General features: G+C 30.5%; 4 long non-coding RNA genes across 4 annotated transcripts in view; 2 read left to right on the forward strand and 2 right to left on the reverse strand.

The window, feature by feature from the left end:
• Window positions 1–21,467, reverse strand: part of LOC148233343 (uncharacterized) — a 72,303-nt gene that overhangs the window by 8,727 nt on the left and 42,109 nt on the right. The gene's annotated exons all lie outside the window — the stretch shown is intronic.
• On the reverse strand, window positions 1,291–11,024 carry LOC148233344 (uncharacterized). The gene is made up of 2 exons (XR_015810333.1): window positions 10,890–11,024; window positions 1,291–10,819 (listed from the first exon to the last, which is right to left on the reverse strand). It is a non-coding gene; the product is annotated as an uncharacterized LOC148233344 (long non-coding RNA).
• Window positions 5,863–15,238, forward strand: LOC148233345 (uncharacterized). The gene is made up of 2 exons (XR_015810336.1): window positions 5,863–12,108; window positions 12,179–15,238. It is a non-coding gene; the product is annotated as an uncharacterized LOC148233345 (long non-coding RNA).
• Window positions 17,520–18,172, forward strand: LOC148233346 (uncharacterized). The gene is made up of 2 exons (XR_015810335.1): window positions 17,520–17,583; window positions 17,743–18,172. It is a non-coding gene; the product is annotated as an uncharacterized LOC148233346 (long non-coding RNA).

The raw sequence follows: 21,467 nt of genomic DNA on the forward strand, positions 1-21,467 counted from the left end.
CCTAATAATACATTTATTTAGTTCATCGATTATCTTATCTTGTATTTCATATATTTCTGATTTGTAGTAGTAAAAGAAAACTGCAAACGTTGGTATAACGCAGAGGTCGGCAAAGTGCGGCTCCGGAGCCGCATGCGGCTCTTTGGCCTCTTAAGTGTGGCTCTGGCACAAATATCCACGGGCTTTCGCACCAGATTTAAAAAAAACAAGGAAATACGGAGCTCTAAATTCGAACGTCTTAGTGTTGATTTGAAAAATTATAATAAAGGTTTGCTAAATTAATAAATAGATTTGGCTCTCAATTTTTTTTAATCGATGTAATGTACATATTTGGCTCTTTGGCTAATAAGTTTGCCGACCACTGGTATAACGTATCGAGTTCAGCGGTTTTAACCTATTTTTTTTAACTTGTACGGTTTCGATTTTAAATGGTAAAGATTTTAATTTAATTTATATTTTTATGTTATATAGAATGTAATGTGTATGTTTTAATCGATAGCTGAGTGCTCAATACACGTTTGTTTCGATAAGATTAGAGGAACAAATCAGTGTGTTGCGAGTCTATAAGATTAAAAACGGAAGGCGTTTCTCAAATATGTGCATTATGGGTTACAATAAAAATAAAATAAAATAAATAAAAATAAAACAAATCATATATTTTGTGTATAAACTATATAAAATAAATAATACATATAAATGGTATATAATATAAAATAAAAACGCAAAGATCCCGTTTCCATTTTATCGATTTTCAATTATAGGAATTACAGAAAATCGACGGATAGAATCTGTTGTGTTGTTTGATATATAAAAATAATAATTAAAATTATTGTTGTTGATGAACAGTCCTGGAATTTCGTACCAGATAGTGCATTTACAGTTTTCTCATGAAGCATTAGCACCAATGTAAATGCGCTTCTGGCACGCACTCCGGGACTTATTTTCGTAGTGCTGCTTCAGAATCCAAGATCCTCGGGCAGGAGACAGGTGGATGGACTTGAGATCTGTTTCTACGTCCCGGACAAAAATGGCCGCTTCTCTTGATGTTATCGTCTCAGTTAGTAACTCACGATCGAATCTTTCAAAAATAAAAATAAAAAAAATAAAATAATAATACTCTCGCACGCACAGAACACACACGCTCAATATATTATAGAAAGCTGCGCTTTTCTTTGGAATTCTGAAAACGAGAGTGCGTCGCGAAAGTGCATCGATGCGCACACGGCGAGTGAAAACTGCAAGTGAATTAGAAAATCGAATCGAAAGCCATCTAGACCTTTTCTAATACTGTTTTTCTGTTTTTTTGAAAATTAATTTTTCGGGCGTTTGGCGTCCAGATGCGACAATGGGTGGTGGGCGCCCACCGAAATAGAAATCCGCGTGTAAATCGGCCCGGAGATAGAGAGAGAGATAGAAAAGAAAGGAGCCGAGACTCTTGCGACAGCAGCAACGGCAGCAGCAGCGGGAAATTGGGACACGCCGAGATCGTGATGATGAAGGTTTGCTAATTCCGTTTTGTGTTACAGCCATCTCGGTTTGCCGCTGGCTGCTGCGCTCTCTGGGTGATTGCGTCACACTCCTTCGTCTCAATTGCATCGGATCGAATTGATGCACTCGTCAATTGGTTGACTCATTCTATTACTATACACACACGGTCCAGAGCTAGGAATTTATACTTTGAAGTCCAACACTGACATGAAACGTTCAAGTCAAACCATGGTGATTTTTTGCAACAGATGATTACTTTCACAAGCTAATGTTTGCTCTATCTCTTATATTTTATGTTGAAGTGTTATTATTTTATTTTATCTACAAGCGATTGTTTACTTCTAAGTCATAGCTTTGAATCAGTGATAGATATAGAAGCTAATTTGAAGATTTTTTAAATGAACGTATGCATATCTCTATTAGGTTCTACTATTTTTTTAATTAAATTAATCATTCGCGATATTATTCAGCTAAATGCATAAATGCTTTTGCATATCTGGGGCTATTTTTAAAAGCGCCACTTTTTGAATTATGATATAAATCTACCGATTCATAGTATTTTAAAGCATTAGATTATTTATCAAGACATAAACAAGTATAATAAAATTGTTAAGAGCAAAAAATATCATCTTTGATGATAAAAAATGATCTACAATACATATTCAATAGAAATTTATTTTAATTCAATTATTTGCTCAAATTAAGACCGTATCAGGTAGATCTATGTATATAAAATTTTGGAAAAATATTCTAATATTATTATAATATCTATAATAAAACATTTTAGATTTATTTACTTGTTTTTCTACGATTTTTTTTAATAAATGCCATTTTGAAACAATATAGCCAACTTAACTTAGATAGTCAAAAATCTATTTTTAGTGTAAGTTTCATGTTAATATGATCCACACTACGGCAATTATCGTGTCATCAAAAACTGTCTAATAAGATAAAAAATGTATTTTTTTCTTAAATTTTAGTTTCTAATATAAAGCGATTTTAATCTTATTATTTATTTACTTTAAGATGGCGACTGGCTAACAAACCTATCTGCAATATTTACAATAGTTTCATGTTAAAATATATTTTTTACTTAATTGAATTTCTATTTTAAAACGTTTTAACCCTATTTAAATTTTTCTCTACGACTTTTTTTTATTAAAGCTATGATTTTTTATTAGGATCAGACTGGCTAACAAATAGTTTATTTTTTTATAGTTACTAAAGAACTTGAACGCGGTATTAACAAGTTTTATTTTTATAATAAGTTTCATGTTACAATACATTTTTTATTAAATTTAATTTCTATTATAAAACGTTTTAGACCTCTTTAAATATTTCTCGAGAATTTTTTTTAATAACCGCCATTTGAAACAATATGGCGGATCAGACTGGATTTTTTAAAATAAATTTCATGTAAAAAAAATATATTTTTTACTAAATTTAATTTCTGTTATAAAATGTTAGATCTCTTTAAATTTTTGTTAATGGAGCTATGATTTTTATTTTTATAAAGTCGCCATTTTGAAACAAGATGGCGGATCAGACTGATTAACAAACTTAGCTGAGGTAGTTACAAGATTTATTTTTAAAAATGTTTTAGATATTTTTTCTAGTATAAAACATTTATACCCCTTTATATTTTTTATGACGAAGTGAATTTTATGACTTTTTTGTGATGAAGCTATGAATTTCCATAAATATTTAATAACCACCATTTTGAAACAATAAGGCTACTGGCTAAGGAATTTAACTGAGGTAAAAACAAGTTTTATTTTAAAAATAAGTTTCATGTTATAATATATTTTTTACTAAATTCAATTAACATTATAAAACGTTTTAGTTCTCGAGAACTTTTTATAATGAAGCTATTGTTTTTTTTTTAATAGCCGTCATTTGAAACAATATATAGCAGATCAGACTGGCTAGCAAAACTTAGCTAAGGTACTTATTTTCAAATAAGTTTCATGTTAAAAATATATTTTTTCTAAATTTTATTTCTTTTATAAAACGTTATGGAAATTTAAATTTTTCTGTACAACTATTTTTAATGGAGTTTAATTTAAAAAAATAATAGCCGCCATTTTGAAACAAGATGGCGGATCAGAATGGCGCACAAAACTTAGCTAAGGTACTTACAATATGTATTTTTGAAATAAGTTACATGTTAAAAATATATTTATTTCTAAATTTAATTTATGTTATAATCACATTTTTCTCTAGAACTTTTTCTAATGAAGCTGATTTAAAAAATAATAATATGACGGATCAGGCTGCTAATTTTAATCTATTTTTAGAAGAAGTTTCACGCCGATATAATAAAAACTATGGCCTCAAATTCGTATTTTTAAATATTTTAAGTAAAAAAATTGAAGAATAGCTATAAAATATTTTCTTAGAAATTTACCTAAGAACGTTTAATCTGATCTATTTTAATATATTGTAGATCTATAAAATTAAAAATATTGCCTACTTTAAAAAATATGTATATTTTCTATTTATGAACTACATATTATTTTTTTTAATAAATTGGGCAGCGTAGATATATTTTATTAATTTTCAAGAGCTGCTTTTTTAATGCTGCAAGACTTTTTTAAACTGAAAATGATACATTATCTATTGAGGAACTACATATTATTATTTTTAAATAAATTATGATTCTTTAAAGCTATTAAATCTATACACTAAATCGCGCATTTTAAATTTTAGAACTTTTCTTATATTATCTATTTAGGAACAACATTTTTTTTTAATAAACTGATTATTCGTTATAAGAAAAAACATTTAAATTTTACGGGATTTTTTAAAAGGTATTTTTTTTAAATAGTATAGTAGTGCTGCTCTTTTTTAAGAGAAAATATTTTGGAATTACATTTTATTATTTTTAAATAAATTAGGCTGCGTAGTGATATTTTATGATTAGCTGCTAAATCGCGCATCTAGAATTTTTAGAGTTTTTCTTAAAAAAATATTTTCAAAGTAGATTGTGCAAATGATTTCCATAATAAATACTACTGTATTTTTTTTTAAATAGTACTATAAACGAAGCTGTGTAACGAAAACATTTTTTTTTTATATATATTTATTGGTTTTTATCTAAAATCCATGAAACTAGTAACCGCAATATATGCAATGTGAATTGGCAGCATAATTTTTGTGTGCGAATGATTTGATAATGACATTTTATATTTTAAGAAAATATAAAATATTAATTTGGTTTTACTACGTAGACATGATGCTATGTAGCAGTATTTAATTAATTGGATATTGGCTTTTCTTGCGTGAAAGTAGCGTAATTTAAATTTCACTGCAGTGAAGCGATAAAAACCTATTTAAATAATAAATATAATAATTTCAACCGTACTGAACCCATGACGTCCATAACATTTAAAGATCTAGATATACAGATGTTTAATTAAACTTACGAATTCCTAAACTCGTCGCTTCCTAATTTAAGTTAAGCGACGAAAATGAGATTGGTATTTATAGAGCGATCTGAAACTCTTTCTACAATGAGAAATGTGACACACTCTTGGGGAGGTAACTAAAATTGTGTTATTGAATCGCCACTTTCGCAATCGACAGTTAATCATCCATCCGCATTTAGCAACAATGAGAACGTCGATCGAGATAACACGAAACCGGAGACACTTTTCGCATTTGCGAAACACTCGAAATATGCACACGTCACTCAAAAATCGAAAAGTTTCACTCGAACGATTGCACACATCTCAAAGGGCAAATTACAAGCGGTCACAATCTGGCGTCCCAATTTCCCAAAGCAAAGTACACACCGAATTCATACACACAAGCGCGAGATTCTGTTATCTGAGCCGAGCTTCTCAAAAATTCGCTATTTCGCTAAAAAGTCGCAAGGTGCGCGTGGGCGCTGTAGTAATTAATAATTCTTGAAACACGGCGACTGTGACCGAGTCATTGACTCATTTGAAAGTCAATTGTATGGTGGCCGCCTCGCGGGAACTTTTACTTTCGGATTTTTAACGCACTAGCGATAATTATGCAACGGGCGACTCGATAAAGACCACGTCGAACGGTTAAGTCCATCCGATGAAACGATTCGTATGCATTCTATGCGCATTCATTAGAACGGTGCATAGGTCGCGTGCGCATCTAACTATCGAACATGCTTCGATTATTATTATATTTGAATAACAATAATATGATATAGATTAAGAAAATTGCTATTGTTCCACACAGTCAAAGGTCATCTGATTAAAATTCTACTGAAACGTTTTTGCATATGGTCTCATTCCCAATCTATGTATTGTATATTGGTTCTAGTGGAGCTGATGGAATCCTACTATTCCTCAGGTGCTTCGTTCCCGGTTCTAATCAAGTCGAATCCAAGGGTCGGGATAGGAAAATAAGGTCGATAGGCGGTTGTTAGACATAATGCATTTGAAAATAAAGGCGAGGTCAGTCGCGAGGTTAGCCGAGCAATAATTGAGGCCACGGATGCGCCTAGCTGCATGTTATCATCGAATGCACACGGGTATGCAGCTTCGCAAAGCGAAAACTATTTTGCTCGTGTGTAATAAGCAGAAAAGCCGGCGCTCACCTACTAGGGTTTCATTGTAGGAATTTATATATACATGAGGAAAATTTTTCCATCGGGGAAATCTAGTAACATAACTTCAAACACGTGTCAAAATTGATCATACATATTTTGAGAAAGGAGTCATGCAACTGATACTATCTTGATGTAACTAGTTTTGACAAGAGTGTGACCATATCGGCAGTATGACTAGAAACAGAGGTAACCACAATTTTTGATAGCTACCTATTCTTTTGAGAATTATAATAAAATATTTTTTAAGACTTTTCTTTAAAAACTATTTTTTTAATATAAAATGAAACAAAAGTATTAATCATTTTTTACATAGAAAATATTTGATTTATTGAAGCACTATATAAATGATATTTAAAAGCTGCGTTTGAAGCAAAATACTAAATACAAAAACACGCTTTTTAAGGGGTTTCCATTGGTTTAAAAACAATATTTAAATTAATATATTTCATTAATATGAAAGTCTAAACGGTGTTTAGGATGTGTAGTTTTTTAATATACTTTTTGAGAGCTTAATTTAGATTTGAAGAAAATAAAAAAACATTGCTTTTTGGGTATCATCATTGAAAATTATTTTTTATTGTTAAGTTACATAATACCAATTTTTTTTTAGGAAATGACTCATGAAAATGACTTGTGATTTTTTCATGATTTTTGAGATCTGCTCCTAAATTTTTAGTTGCCTTTTTTTATAAAAAATATTTTTTTAATAACATAATAAAAAAACTCTGCTTTTTAAACTATTCTAAAAAATAGACATTTGAAATATCTTGGCTAAGATCGTTATTTTGATCCGCCATGTTGCTTCAAAATGGCGATTATAAAAAGTAGAAAGTTCAAAAATGTTATATTTAAAAATAAAATATTTTTCTAAAATAAATTGTCATATATGTATATGAGATATTACTGTTTTTAAGGACACGTGATTTTAATCAGATCCGTATTGTAAAAAATATTTAAATTTTTTATACACCCTGTTTCAAAATTCTAGTAAAATTTCAATAATTGTCATATGTAAATATCTATATGAGATATAGCGGTTTTTGAGGATTTTTATTTAATCAGACCTCGACTAAGTTCGTTATTCTGATCTGCCATATTGTTACAAAATGGCGACTCTAAAAAATTGTAGCTTTCATAAAAAGTAGAAAGGTTAAAAATATTCTACAATATATAAAAATATGTTTTTAAGGACACGTGATTTTAATCCGCCAGATATGTTAGCCATCTTGTTTCAAAATAGCAGCTATTTAAAAATAATAAAATCGTGATGAAGTTAAAAATATTCTATAATAAAATTGTCATATAGCGATTTTTGAGGAAACAATAACTGCCGTAGTTTTAATCAAATATTCACGAAACTGTTTTGAAAAACTGCCTTTAAATATATATCTTTAATAAGTTTGTTATTCTGATGCTTGGCATATTGCTTCAAAATGGCGGGTAAAAAATCGTAGCATCGTTAAAAAGTATCAAGATCAAAAATGTTCTGTGTATATAAAAATTAAAATAAATGAATATGAGATATTACCGATTTTAAGGACACAAACAAACCATTAAAATATTATTTCAAAATGGCGCCTGTATAAAAAAAACAGAGAAGGAAGTAGAACGACTAAAAAGTTCAACAGTTTTTCTGAGCAAATACTGTTTTTAAAGACACGTGATTTTAATCAGATCAGTTTTTTGAAAAAAATACCATCTCAGCTAAATTTGTTCGACACCCTGTTCCGCCATCTTGTGTCATAAAATCATGATGAAGATAAAATATGCAATAATAAAACTGTCGTATGTATCTATATGCGATATAGCGATTTTTGAGGATACAACAATTGCCGTAGTTTTAATCGGATATTCACGAAACTGTTTTGAAAAATTGCTTTATAAACATCACAACTAAGTTCATTATTCTGATTCGCCATACTGCTTCAAAATGGCGACTATAAAAATCGAAGCTTCATTTCAAAAGTAGGAAGATGTTCTATTATAAATAAAAATTTAAATTAAAAAAAAAATCTAGAAAAAAAAATTGTCATATTATTTAAGGACACGTAATTTTAATTAGATCCTTATTTAAAAAAAATATCAAAAATGTTCTAAATAAAAATTGAAAGAAATATTGTCATATGAGACATTACTGTTTTTAAGGATACCTAATTTTAATCAGATCTTCATTAAAAAAAACAATGTAAATATTTCATCAATTTTTTTAAACATTCCGCCATCTTTTTTGTTTTTAAATAGCAGATGTTGAAAAAATAATAAAAATTGTGGTAAACTTAAAAATATTCTGTATGTTATAAAATTGTCATATGTGTAAATCGGTTTTTGAGGACACAATAACTATAATAATTTTAATTAGACATTCACGAAACTGTTCGTTATTCTGATCCGCCATATTGTTTCAAAATGGCGGCTATAAAAAATCGTAGCTTTGTAAAAAAGTTGAAAGATATGTTCTACATAATAATTAAAATTGAAAATATATGAGATATTACTGTTTTTAAGAACACGTGATTTTATCAGATTCGTTTTAAAAAAAAATCTGTAAATATCTTAGCTAAATTTGTAAGACAGTATAAAAATAGCTACTATCGAATTGTGTAGTTAAACATATTTTATACTAAAATTGCCATCAATATGTTTTTGAGAACACAACAACTGCCGTAGTTTTAATCAGATCTCCATGAAACTGTTTTAAAAAATATAACTTTTAACCTATTTTACTAATCTGCAGTTTTGTTACAAATGGCGGCTATTTAAAAAAATCATAGCTACATGTTTAAGTATAGAATTCTACTTTATTTTTGCGGCGTTTGCCGAACATACTTTTTTAATAGAATACATCACGATTTTTTGCTAGTAAATATCAAAACTGTCACTCTGATTCGCCGTTTTGTTACAAAATGGCGGCTATTTAAAAAGTCATAGCTCCATTAAAAAATATGAATACTTATATATAATAAATAAAAATATCTTTACATGTTTATGTACAGAATCCTACCTTATTAATATAATATATCATGATTTAATTAGTTAGTCACTCTTGTTTTAAAATGGCGGCTATTTAAAAAATCACAGCTCCGTTAAAAACATAAATACCTACTACACATATAAAATAAAAATATATTTACATGTTTATGTATAGAATAGTTAATTGTAAATATCGCGATTTTGTTTCAAAATGGCAGTTATTTATAAAATCATACATTTACGTGTTTATGTACAGAATTATATTTTAATCTTGCGGTCTTTGCCAAACATATTTTTTTAATAGAAAATATATGAAAATATATTTGAAGCAAAGTTTATTTTTTTTAATAAATTAGGCTGCGTAGTGATATTTTTCTGATTTTTTGAATTTTTTTTTTTTTTTTTAATATAAAATGATACTATTATTTTTTGGAATAAATAGTAAGAAAAACTAACACACATTAAATGTATTTATAAGAACTACCTTTTTAAGTTTTTATAGATATGAATAAAAAATAAAATAAAAAAACGGTTTGATGTCATAGCAATGTCACCAAAGAGCGGTAATTATTGTGTAGAGGCTCATCTAGGTTGAAATTTAATACTGAATATAAGACAGTATGAAGTGTGTCATTGTAATGACTGAGCCTTCTAAGCCTTCCAAATTTTTATAATATTGTTCGAGTTACACGGGAGGACAAACTAGTAAGGATCTGTTGACACTGAAGAAATTCCATCTCGCGCCAAGAACTGAGTTAGTGTGCCAACGCCCACGGCGTGCATGCGTCCATAAATTGCCGTACGAAGTGTCTCCGGATCGAGCCGATGCCAAGAATTATGCAAGTGCATTTCGGCACATTAGGATGCTGCACTTCCAAATTTATTACCGGGCTCTTGTGTATAAGTATGTAGGTATACGGTACGCTAGAATCACATGCACTGATTGGATAACAGAGCAGATCAAAAGGAGTAGGCGCGGGCATACCGTTTCGCTCTGATAGATGCTTAATAATGAACATAATTCGGGTGTCCACTGACCGCTGAACGAATCGACCGGATTAAACTGAGTAAAAGCACAGTGGCGCTAAAAGTGCCGCAGTTAAATTAGAAAGTGTACAGCAGCTCGGCGAGCTGAGACAAATAAAAAACGGCACTGAAAGTCCGACGAAGAAAGTAAAGTAGCGATTATGTCCAAATCGCTAGGATGATGGACAGTGACGTCACTCTTCGGGGAAGGATTGCCAAACTGGCACCGAGCCCGTTGCACTCGAGTTTTGTAATCTAACTCTATTATGCAATATGGCGCGCGATTAGAGCGAAATTTATGGTCGTTTCTGTACGTACTATAGGTGCGTATAAATCTTGGCCAAAGAACGTTCAAGGCCGAGACACGCTCGCCGTCGGTTGGGAAAATGAAAAATCCGCTGACACACTTGCGGCCTATCGCAACTATTATGTACTAGAACTATCGCTGGCGTGTCGCGCTTTGCTCGCTACGGGAGCGCGTGAAATATATTTTTATAATATTTACCAAAGTAATTATGTAAGATGTCGCTCTATGAGTTTCCATTTAAACGGAACGCAGAGTTGCGCTCCGTTACGCGCTGTTGCGCTTTCCGCGATCGCTCGTGGAAATGTGTGTCACACATCTAAAATTCAACAATTGTTTCTAAACACGCGCATACGTTTACCTAAGCGTACGATCCAAAGGTACAGACATATAAAGTAAATATATTAATGAAAGATTCGATCGTGGGTCGTTCGAGGCGGCTGTAAAAACGTATATTGATTAATTATGGTATATCGTATTGTAATGCACTATATTAGATATATAAATCACTCAATTGTATGCACTGTTCATGATTCACATCACACGCATGGAAATGTGTCAGTCGGGAAAACAAGTGAAAAGTGCAACTTGTTTGGAATGGTTGCAACGCGCACGGGCACTCTCGGCAGAGAGTCGCGGAGGACTGGCAGTGCAGCCCGTTGCACGGAGGTGCATTTAACTCGTAGCTGGGCGGGCGGTGGTGGGAGGCCACGCTAGAGAGAGACAGGCGGATGTAACGGCGCGAGCGAGAGAGGGACGCGACGAGCGATGGGACAGCGAGGGGGTTATCAACGCCCGGACGCGGTCCCTGCACAGCGCCAGGTTCGATCTGAGTTATGGCTGGGAATTTTCCGAGAATTCAAGGACGAGCCCCGGGCATTTCGAGAGGTTTCTGCCGGGCGGTGGAAGAGGTGGTGGGGGGTATATGCGTCGGAAAATTGCATCGAAGGTTCTGGGAGCTGTTGCGCAATAGGGGCGCGACCTTTCGATATGGAGACAATGGAAATGCGATTGGTGTGCATGTAAGATATATTTTTCACATTAGATGACAATATAATAGGTATTTAAATGTAAATTGACTCAAATTTACAAGAAAGGCAAAATTTTATCTATTTTAAAGATGTGAGATGTACATAGTAAATCCCATAATATATAGCAAAGTGGCTAGATTATAAAAAAGTATAGATCCATTAATTTAGTTTTGGCTGCAGTTTGATTGAGAAATGTTAAACTATTTTAATGAAATGGCATGTTGAGATAGGTGCCGCTAATGCTGACTTTGTACCTATCGTTTTGCTTGATTTATGATCATTAATTCGTTATTACTAACCAGAATCCAAAGTGCAATTGAAACACAAGTACGGGAAGGGGGGCATTAAATATTATGAATCTTAATAAAACATAAATATTAAAAAAGGCTGATGATTCTAAACCAGAAATTCCTCAAAAAATTCTCGAAAATATTTTTTAAAACATGTCATTTCAGTGAAATCGTATCGGAATATATTTTCATCGGTAGATATATATTTTGGCATGTGCTAGTAAAATTATATGTGTTTTTTGAATTGGCAACACTTTTTTCAGCGATCTGTGCTCAGTTTGCTTTGCTATTTCATCATGAATAGACTTACGCCAGAACAACGCTTGCATTTATTTCGAAAATCGTTGTTCAGTTTACGAAACTTACAGTGCGTTGTCTATTTTACGATCGACATAAACGTCCATTCGAGTAAGTAATTCGAATAAGCATGGATCGTTTTCGCGCCACGCGTACTCTAACTGATAATACGCATCCGCAGAGACGTCGTACAGTGCACACCGAAGAAGTTATTTCTGCTTTGAAACGTAATATTGAGAAGGACCCGAATGAGTCGATTCGGTATCGTACACAGCAATTGGAGATTTTGCTGAAAGATCTTGGTTTACGAGCTGAATTGAAGAATTGAAGCTGTGTGTCGTATGTTTGGTAATTTTTTTCAGCGATGAGGCTCATTTTTGGTTGAATGGTTACGTCAGCAAGTAAAATTGCCGCATTTGGAGTGAATAAAATACACAAGCCATTATTGAGACGCCGTTACATCCACAAAAAATCACTGTTTAGTCTGGTGGAGTCATTGGACCATATTTCTTCAAAAATGATGCATCATGGTGTATTACAATATATTTTAATTTACCCATATTACTATGGACTTCTGATATGAGAATATTGGTCAAAGTATATTCAAACCGAAATTTGATCAATAGGAGGGCGCAAAAACAATTATTACATCTCAGAAGTCTAAAATCTATGTTAAAAGCAATAAAACCGTGACGTTGTATTTGAATTTCTCGGTAACGGTGCCAAAAAAATCGTGTATTCCGGTGATGTACACTTAGTGTACATGTCAAAATGTACTTTTTATTCGACATATTTATAGAGATATTCACATAATAAGGTGTTACGTACACGAGTGTACATCACAGTATAACGAAGGTTTAATATACAAAGCCTACAAACGATCGCGCTGATATTGCGCTCTCCTACTGATCAAAATTATGTTTTATTATGTATTTGTGGCATAATGAAAACTACAGCTGTGTCTGTATTTAATATTTAAAAACCATTACATCCCATATATTACAAATAGCAAAAAAATAATAAAACATTAAAAAAATAATTTGAAACAAAATGGGTGATTCAACTCGTCACCGAATTTAACTATCATATAAATGACAAAAAATGTAAAAACATTCAAAAAGATTCTATTATTAAATATATTTTGAACTCATGATTATTTTTAATTGCTGCCATTTTTAAACACGATGACGGATCATTTACTAATGAACTTGAGTAAAATTTTTTAAAAGAAATATATTAATTTTTTTTTCTATGCGTTTTTTAAGAGTAATGGATTTTTTATAGCTGGCATTTTAAAATAAAATGGCGGATCAGATTGGCTAATGAAGTTACTTAATATATTTATAATATACATATTCTTTTTTAAATGCCAAAAAACATTTAAAAAAAAATATGTGTATTGTATATATATATTATAGAACATTTTTGACAAGTTTTTTAAGACGAATTATTATTTTTTACTTTTTTAATAGCTGCCATATTGAATCAAGATGGCAGCTAAACTTATTGCTTCGAAACAAAACGAAAAAATGTAAAAAAAAAACAATTCTTTTTAAAAACTTATTTTTATTTCAGCTATTTTGGAACAAGTTTAGCTTGGAACGTAGCTTACATTTTACAAAATATATTTAAAAAAACTTTACGATATAATTAAAAATAAAAAATAAAAATATTTTTGAATTATATTGAACTATAGATCACAGCAAAAAATCCTCAACAGATTATTGTTTAGTACTCAACCTAGAATTCGATAAAATAAATTACTGATCGCTACCAAAGATATTATGTAATGAAATACTATATTTATTTGCACATCTATAAACGATAAAATAACTGAACCACATAATTATTTTTTCTAATTATTGCTATAAAATACCGAATTAGTAACCAAAACGCGTAATACAGTTTTCTTTTCATCAGTGTGCAACATCAATTTATTGAACAACAAACGATCCACTTCGATTTCTACTGATCATTAAACATTTTTACGTTTTCACGCGATTGCCGATGACGTGACCGACTGCTATAAATAACAATGCGATTTTTCGAAATTGCGAATATATACGAATCGAATTAAAAAAATAACGATAAATAAAAAAATCATCGCTGGAAAATCGATTCGAAGCGTCTGTCTAGAAAGTCGAACGGGTGGGAGTGAGTAAGTAAAAAAAGAAAATAACGAAAGAGACACACATATAGTTGAATAAATAAACAGATTTTGTTATTCACGGTTTGTTGTTGTTTTCATTTTATATATATATAACATTTATAATAAATCAGGACGCGATAATTGATTTTTATGCGTTTATGATATAGTTAATAAGCGCATCTATTGTTTGATTCTTATTGCGGCATAAAATTTTATCTATTTAGATCACGGCTGTTAATTGTGTCATTGCATTGGCCCGGAGAGCAAGGATGCGAGAGGGAGTGTGGGGTGCACATGCGTTACGTAACCGGTCCCGGGACGGGTGTGTTGCAACGCGATTGGTTCGATGCAACTAGCTGGACGACCTTGTAAAGTTTTCCCCGGGACTTTCCCGGGGAACCTGCGCTCATAAATCCATAATTTATAGAGATGCGACGCAACAGTCCATTAAAGGTGGGGGTAACAAAGAAAATAATGTACACGTACATTTGTTACATACATAATTTTTAATTGCATTTATATGCAAATTAACACACATATTTCGCGAAACGTTGCGATGTACTTTTATGTGCTGATTTAATTGAAAATAATTAATAATAATTATTAACTTGAAGTGAAAAATCAATTTCGAGGGTCTTTTATTATTACAATCTAACGATAGGAACGTTTTAGTGAAATCAAATTCTTTAGCAACATAATATGGCTACCAACTTTGGGGTGTTAGTCCAGCACCTTAACTGACTATTTTTATTGTTGGCGTAGTACAAAAGATCGCTTATTTTAGCGATTAAATACACTCGGAAAAAAGGACAAACTGCAAGCCTAACGTTTGTTCAAAATACAAAAGATACTCATAGAAGTTCTCAGACTCGCATTTTATAAAATTACATTATTGCCAATTTTATCCATTTTTAAATTATCACCGTTACGGATAATCTAAATAAATATTAGCACTTTAGAGTCCTTTAGACATCTGTTTTTAAGTATTGGACATCTGTTTTTTACTGGCAGCTCCATAACATCTGGACATTTTTTGCAAACTATTTAAAATTACTTATTTCATATCACTATAAAATTTAATAAAAAAATAAATTAATGAAGCAATTCTTATAAATAATTTTATAATCTAATAAGATTAATATCAGTACATTTCTTAAATTAATATAATACATATAATATAACTTCTAAAGTTAATTCTGCCAAAATAAAATTTATTTCATATAATATACTCAGAAAGATATAATATAAAATAAATTGTTTTTTCCTTGTTATTATATTTAACGATCATTAAATTATTTAATTAAATATATTCATTCAAAATGGTCTAGATTTGGGGCAACACATAATAAAAAACTTTGAACTACAAAGGGTTAAAAAGACATTAACCTTGTATTGGCCAGGCGATTAAAACAGGAACATCTCCCCTAACTCGAAAATAGTACATAAGCTTTAAAAACTGTATTTTAAAACTTGACGCCTCTGCCACTTAACTACACTGATTATCGATCAAGATGATCTTCAAAATATTGAGAAGCACAGGTACATAAAAATAATTATTCCGAAAAAAGCAAAATAATAAAAAAAAATCCGCTATGGCCAAAAGTCACTTTTCAATTTAAAAATTAAATAAATACTTCGTATATGTAAATTATTTAATTTTTAAATATAAAAAAACCTGAGAAATATACGTTTGATGATTTTATAAAAGAAGTTTGTTATTAATATTCATCGTGTACAGCATAAATAAATACAGTAAGTAATAATAATTAACAGATCTCACGGTTCCATATTTTTTATAAAATATTTACAAAAGCCCTAATCTTTTCATTAGCTTTAGAGCTAAAACTTTTGCACGCGTTTATGGAGAACGTTACTTATAAAAATGACAATATGGCTTACTATAAATATATTATTTTTATGTATAATTAAAACTTTTTGGTATGTAGATTATTATGTAATAGATACATGATAAAATATAAAAATAAAGAAGCTTTTTTTATTTTTCGATAATAAAGAGACTTTAGGCACAGATCTACCTTCATAATATTAATGAGATTTAGTAGTAAAAATAAGGGATAAACGTATGGGTCATTTAAATGATTATAATTTGAATAATCATATATATGAAATCAAATGTTGATATGAAAAGGAGATAAATGTGCTTATAAACTCATAAAATGCGCGACCGAATTTTCCATGAAAGGAACGCGTCGTGACCGAGTTCGCATGAGCGTACCGTATTGATTTTCCCAGCGGGTCTTGGGGGGGAAATGCAGGCTGACATTGGCCGTGAATTTTCCAGCTGGCTGTTGCGCTATTGATTTTCTTTCGGCTTCTGGGCAACACCCACGAGCCGCCCACACAGGTCCACCCATACACATACAATATTTAATCTTAAAAATATATCTTACAGATATATTATAGGCATATTACGAGTATTGAAATTATTTAAGAATTATAATTATAGCGTAACAAATAAAGTGAAAAAGCGACAGCAGTATGTACAATATGTACAAAATGTACAATAAATCAATAGAGCGAAATGTTCCCACCGGAACAGGGGGTCACCCCATCTCCTGCGAGAGTATTACATAAGCGCTCTTTCAAGGCAATATAACACAATAAAATATTCTAAGATTTGTATTATAAAAGCTATTGTAACCAGATACAAATACTATTTTATAAAATATTTGTATGAACCCAATAAAGAGTATGTTTTTTAAGGTTGATATCTCATGACCTTTCATTAAAGGCTATAAATAACAATTTATTTCAGTACAGACGTATGAAAAATCATAAATATAAAATACGTATATTATGACAAAGACCGCAAAACAAGCAGTTAAAAATAAAAAGATTTTCATCAATTTTTTCTAAGAAAAAAATAAAATTTTAAAATGATCTTACCTTTCAGAAACAGATGAAACCTACCTGATTTTGCGGCTGATGTCCGAAGAATTTTGGTTTCAAACGACTGCCGTAGCACAATGACCTTAAAATTATCGATTTATTTATTTTATAGCAATAATGGTTCACGAGGAAGGAATTGTTTTGTCAAAATTATGTGAATTCATATTTAAAGTCAATTTTTGCAATATGATATATAAAAATACAAATAAATTCTTATTGATATAAAATAAGTTGTATTAGATTGCTATTGACGATTAAATTTTATTTCTAAATGATAAATTTCAAGTGGTTTAGTTATATATTTTTATCTATATCATACATAAAACTGTCTATATATTATATACACTATAAAATAAATCCTTTGTATATCTATCAGTATAATAGCTACACAAAGCACATGTGTTTTGTAAGTGTATTTTTATTTAGTATCAAGATTTTGTTCTTAGATACCAGAACACCACCACGAATTCGAAAACACGACAGAGATTTTAAAATACATAAATATTATTCATCGAGTTCGAATTGTGGTTTGTAGAAAACCGACGTTGAAAATATGTTTATCGTTTTAGCTGACAGCTTGTTTTCTATGAAAAGATATCTATTATGCGCGGTCGAATAGTTAGATAAAAAACGTAGACAAGATAATTCGATAATGAAAAAATTATTGATCATAAATATTTTTTAAGGTACCTGAACAAAGTCTTTGTTCTCGGCCCTCGGTCCAGGATGCGCTTCTGTTGATGTCCCTCCAGCTTCAGCTACCGATTGTAACTGAGGGATAGGGGGAAAATTTCCTGCGCGTTTGATGTGTCCCGTTGCACATAAATGCAGGGAAACTGCGCACGTTTGAAGGTCGACCAATAATTTACAGCCCTGGGAGACCAACGCCCATATCTAGGCACCGGATGCTGTGGGAAGGGGATGAGCTCGATTGCAATCACTGTTGCTAGGCACCACCAGGTAGCTCCCACGCCCGATGCGCATGTAATGTATTGACAAAAAATATGTATGTACGTGTTATCCTAGGTATAGAGAGCGAGTTTGTGAATACTTACATTATGATATAAGCGTATGTATCAAACATTTGCCATAAACAAATAAAACAAAGCTAAAGAAGCAATTGTTTTAATTTTAATGTGATGTACATACATATATCAAATTCAAACCCATAAATCGTATATAAGTGAGGGTGACAAATGGCAAAAAAAAAGACAAATGAGTTTAATTAAACACGTTTTCAAATTTTAAATTCTTAGAGCCTTAATAAAAACACATTTTTTGGCCACAAACAGTATATTACTAGACATATCTGTAAAATTAAACGCCGATTTTAATGCCATCAATGTCTGAAAAATTGAGAATCTATAGTCAATGTTATATTTTAAAAAAAACGGTAAAATTTTGCATTGATTAAGCTTCAGTGAAATACTTGTATGATTGATTATGATAGTACATATTTAATTTATTTATAGCTCTAGATTATAACAGCAGACTTTTAAAGTAGAAAAAATGCTATGAAGAAATGTTTTACCATACTACAATAATATAAGTTAAATAATATATTGTGTTTTATAATTTGCGATATATTTTTTTATGATTTTTAAAAAAATGCTGTGAAAGTTGAGAATGGAACGGAACATTTCTGCCTGAATTTTACTGTTACAAGTATTTATTATATATACGCTTCTTCAAGTTGGTCAGACCATTAATACGCTTGTCTTAGAACAGATGTACAATTTTTATGTTCATGAAAAGTTATTTTATTTATTATATTTTGAAATAAGAAGCAGTGCAGTTTCTCTGTTGATCAAATATGTTTTTTCTAGATAAGTAAACGTCATTATAAATGCATTTCAGTAAGATATTTTTTTTCAAATGTGAGGAAACCATTCTTTAATATTTATTGCAATTAAAGGCATATTTGCGACAAGTAAATTTGTCACGATGACGTCATTAAAACGCACGTGACGATCGGAGATTTTGACGCCAGTTTCAATCGCAACTTTAAAGGACAGTCGGTGTTTATACAGATAAAAATAGAGCATTACAATAAATGAAATGTAGCTCTTGCTTTTAAAATGATTTAAAAAAAAAAACTATACGTAAATTCGTAATTTTTATTAAAAAATATATAAAATAACGATAGTCCGTTTCCACCCAAAATCGTCGCATTGTCCGAGAGTAGGAAAGAGCGCAAATTTGACTTTTCTACTACTTTGATTTTGACTTCATTCGAACTCACACCAGTGGAGCTTCGCCGAGTACTGACGGAGACACAGCCGCTTTTAACTTTACATCAAAAATTTCAAAATTCAACATAAATTCAATTTAATTGGAGACAACTGGACGCAGATTAGGCTACGAGGACAACACGCATCTAAACTACTACACAAATATTAAAATTAAGGACGGAATAGCGTATTCTGTAACGTATCAGAGTAGTATCTCTGAGGTTGCGGGTTCGAGCCCCGCAGTGGCACTCGACTTTTAATTTTTAAAGTTTTGCATCTTTTTTTGTTGAAAATTAAAAATTTTACAGAAAATATTTAATAAATAACCATGTAATTTTACATACATCTTCGTGGAAAAAATCATTTTGTAGTATTATTAGCATTTATATTATCGTCATATATTTATCTATTCGTATGGGTTATTTTTGTTTCAGTTTTAAACCTGATAAACGACACATTGCGCCAGTTGCTCACCACTTGCTCAAACTGTGTGAATGTAAAATATTATTTTTTTGTTTTAATTACTCGATTTACTTGGTTTATCAATGTATATTATAAATAATGATGAATTGAATCGTAGTTCTAGTAGTGTAAATCATCATATTATTATAGAAATTAATCTGTAATTGCAATATAAATAAAGCAGATGTTCCTATAGTAATATAGTATATGCTAAAGTAGTGCCAAATTTTAATATTAAAAAAAAAATTATCAAGAGAGAGCTGTGAAGCGAATCGGGGTCAAATGGTTTAATAAGGTTTCTTTTAAAATTGTTTCATAATATCTCCCATTGTTTACACGTTGGATTAAATAGTATGTAATTTTCTTTCAATAACATTATCTAGTGAAATTATTGCTTTACGCTTTGGTAATTCGAGGCGTTGAAAGAAAAAAAATAATCAACCAGATTCTTATAAACTAAACTCTCATCTCCTAAAAAAAATTTAACTGGATATTAAAGTTGAAGTTAAAAAAATATTTAACTTATTTTCTAGCTACAAAGTTTATGTGAAATACTGATATTTTTATCTAGTTATTAAAAAATATTAAATTAAATGACATATATTCACCCATTTTAATACGATTATAAATCTTGGTACGCTCACATTTAATATATTTTAATAAATACCTCACTCTGTAGTTACCAGAGTAAAAAAGCCATCAGCATTGGAATGAAATTATGCACCTCGAATTAAGTTTAATTTGTACGTTATAAGGTTTTGCACGAAATTGCGGAACGTTTTTTTAAATTAAAACGTAGCTTCGATGCTGATAAAATTTTATATGCCACAAAAGGAACCTCAAACCCTAGAGGTCGGTTTTCTGCGGGGTTGCGGACGTGTCTTATAAAGGTTGAGGGTCAAATAGGACCCGTTTCCGAAATAAAAATGTACATTGACTTTGAATGAGATGTAATCTTTCACTCTTGTCCTTTCTCTTCGATTTGACAAAAGAAAGGTTTGACGTTTTTATATACGTTCTCTTTTACGCAACTTCTTATCAATCTATTTTTTATACTGTCACCTAGAAAGCTCGATATTTTTGTGATGAAGACAATAACAATATATCATATACGTCCTTCAATCATATAGGAACTAATTAAATTTAATGATTTACATGTGCTGTATTTGTTATCTCATTCACTCATTATTTACATAAATCATCATTTAAATTATCAATGTTAACATACTGATATAGTAAATATTATAATTAAATAAAAATATTTAGAATTAATTTGATTTCAAGTGAAAGATTATATATTATTAATAAAAAAAAATGTAACACAAATGATATAGAAAGTTAATTACTATTGTATATAGTAATTAATAAGATATGATTAAAAAAAATCATGGTAACCTGTATAATAAAACAACATTTTGAAATTCAATTTCAAAGTAATACAATACATTAATAAAAAAATATTTTAAACAATGCACTTTATACAGTTTTTATTGTTTAAAATGCTGACAAATATCTGATTCATAGTGTATTAAACTCGTTTAGTGTAATAGCACCTTACGCAGTATTTTTTAGTTCACAGTTGATCAAATACTCGATTAAAAAAAGTAAAAGGAAATACGTAGAGAAGTAAACAATTGGCGTTGCAGGATATTATGAAAAGTATGGTTGCATTTTGTATATTATAGAAATTGTGCTATTTTTAGCTCTATTATTATAGC

The sequence above is a fragment of the Plectrocnemia conspersa genome, unplaced genomic scaffold (genome assembly GCF_051122295.1).
Source record: "Plectrocnemia conspersa isolate PC_06_02 unplaced genomic scaffold, ASM5112229v1 ptg000008l, whole genome shotgun sequence".
NCBI classification, from domain to species: domain Eukaryota; kingdom Metazoa; phylum Arthropoda; class Insecta; order Trichoptera; family Polycentropodidae; genus Plectrocnemia; species Plectrocnemia conspersa.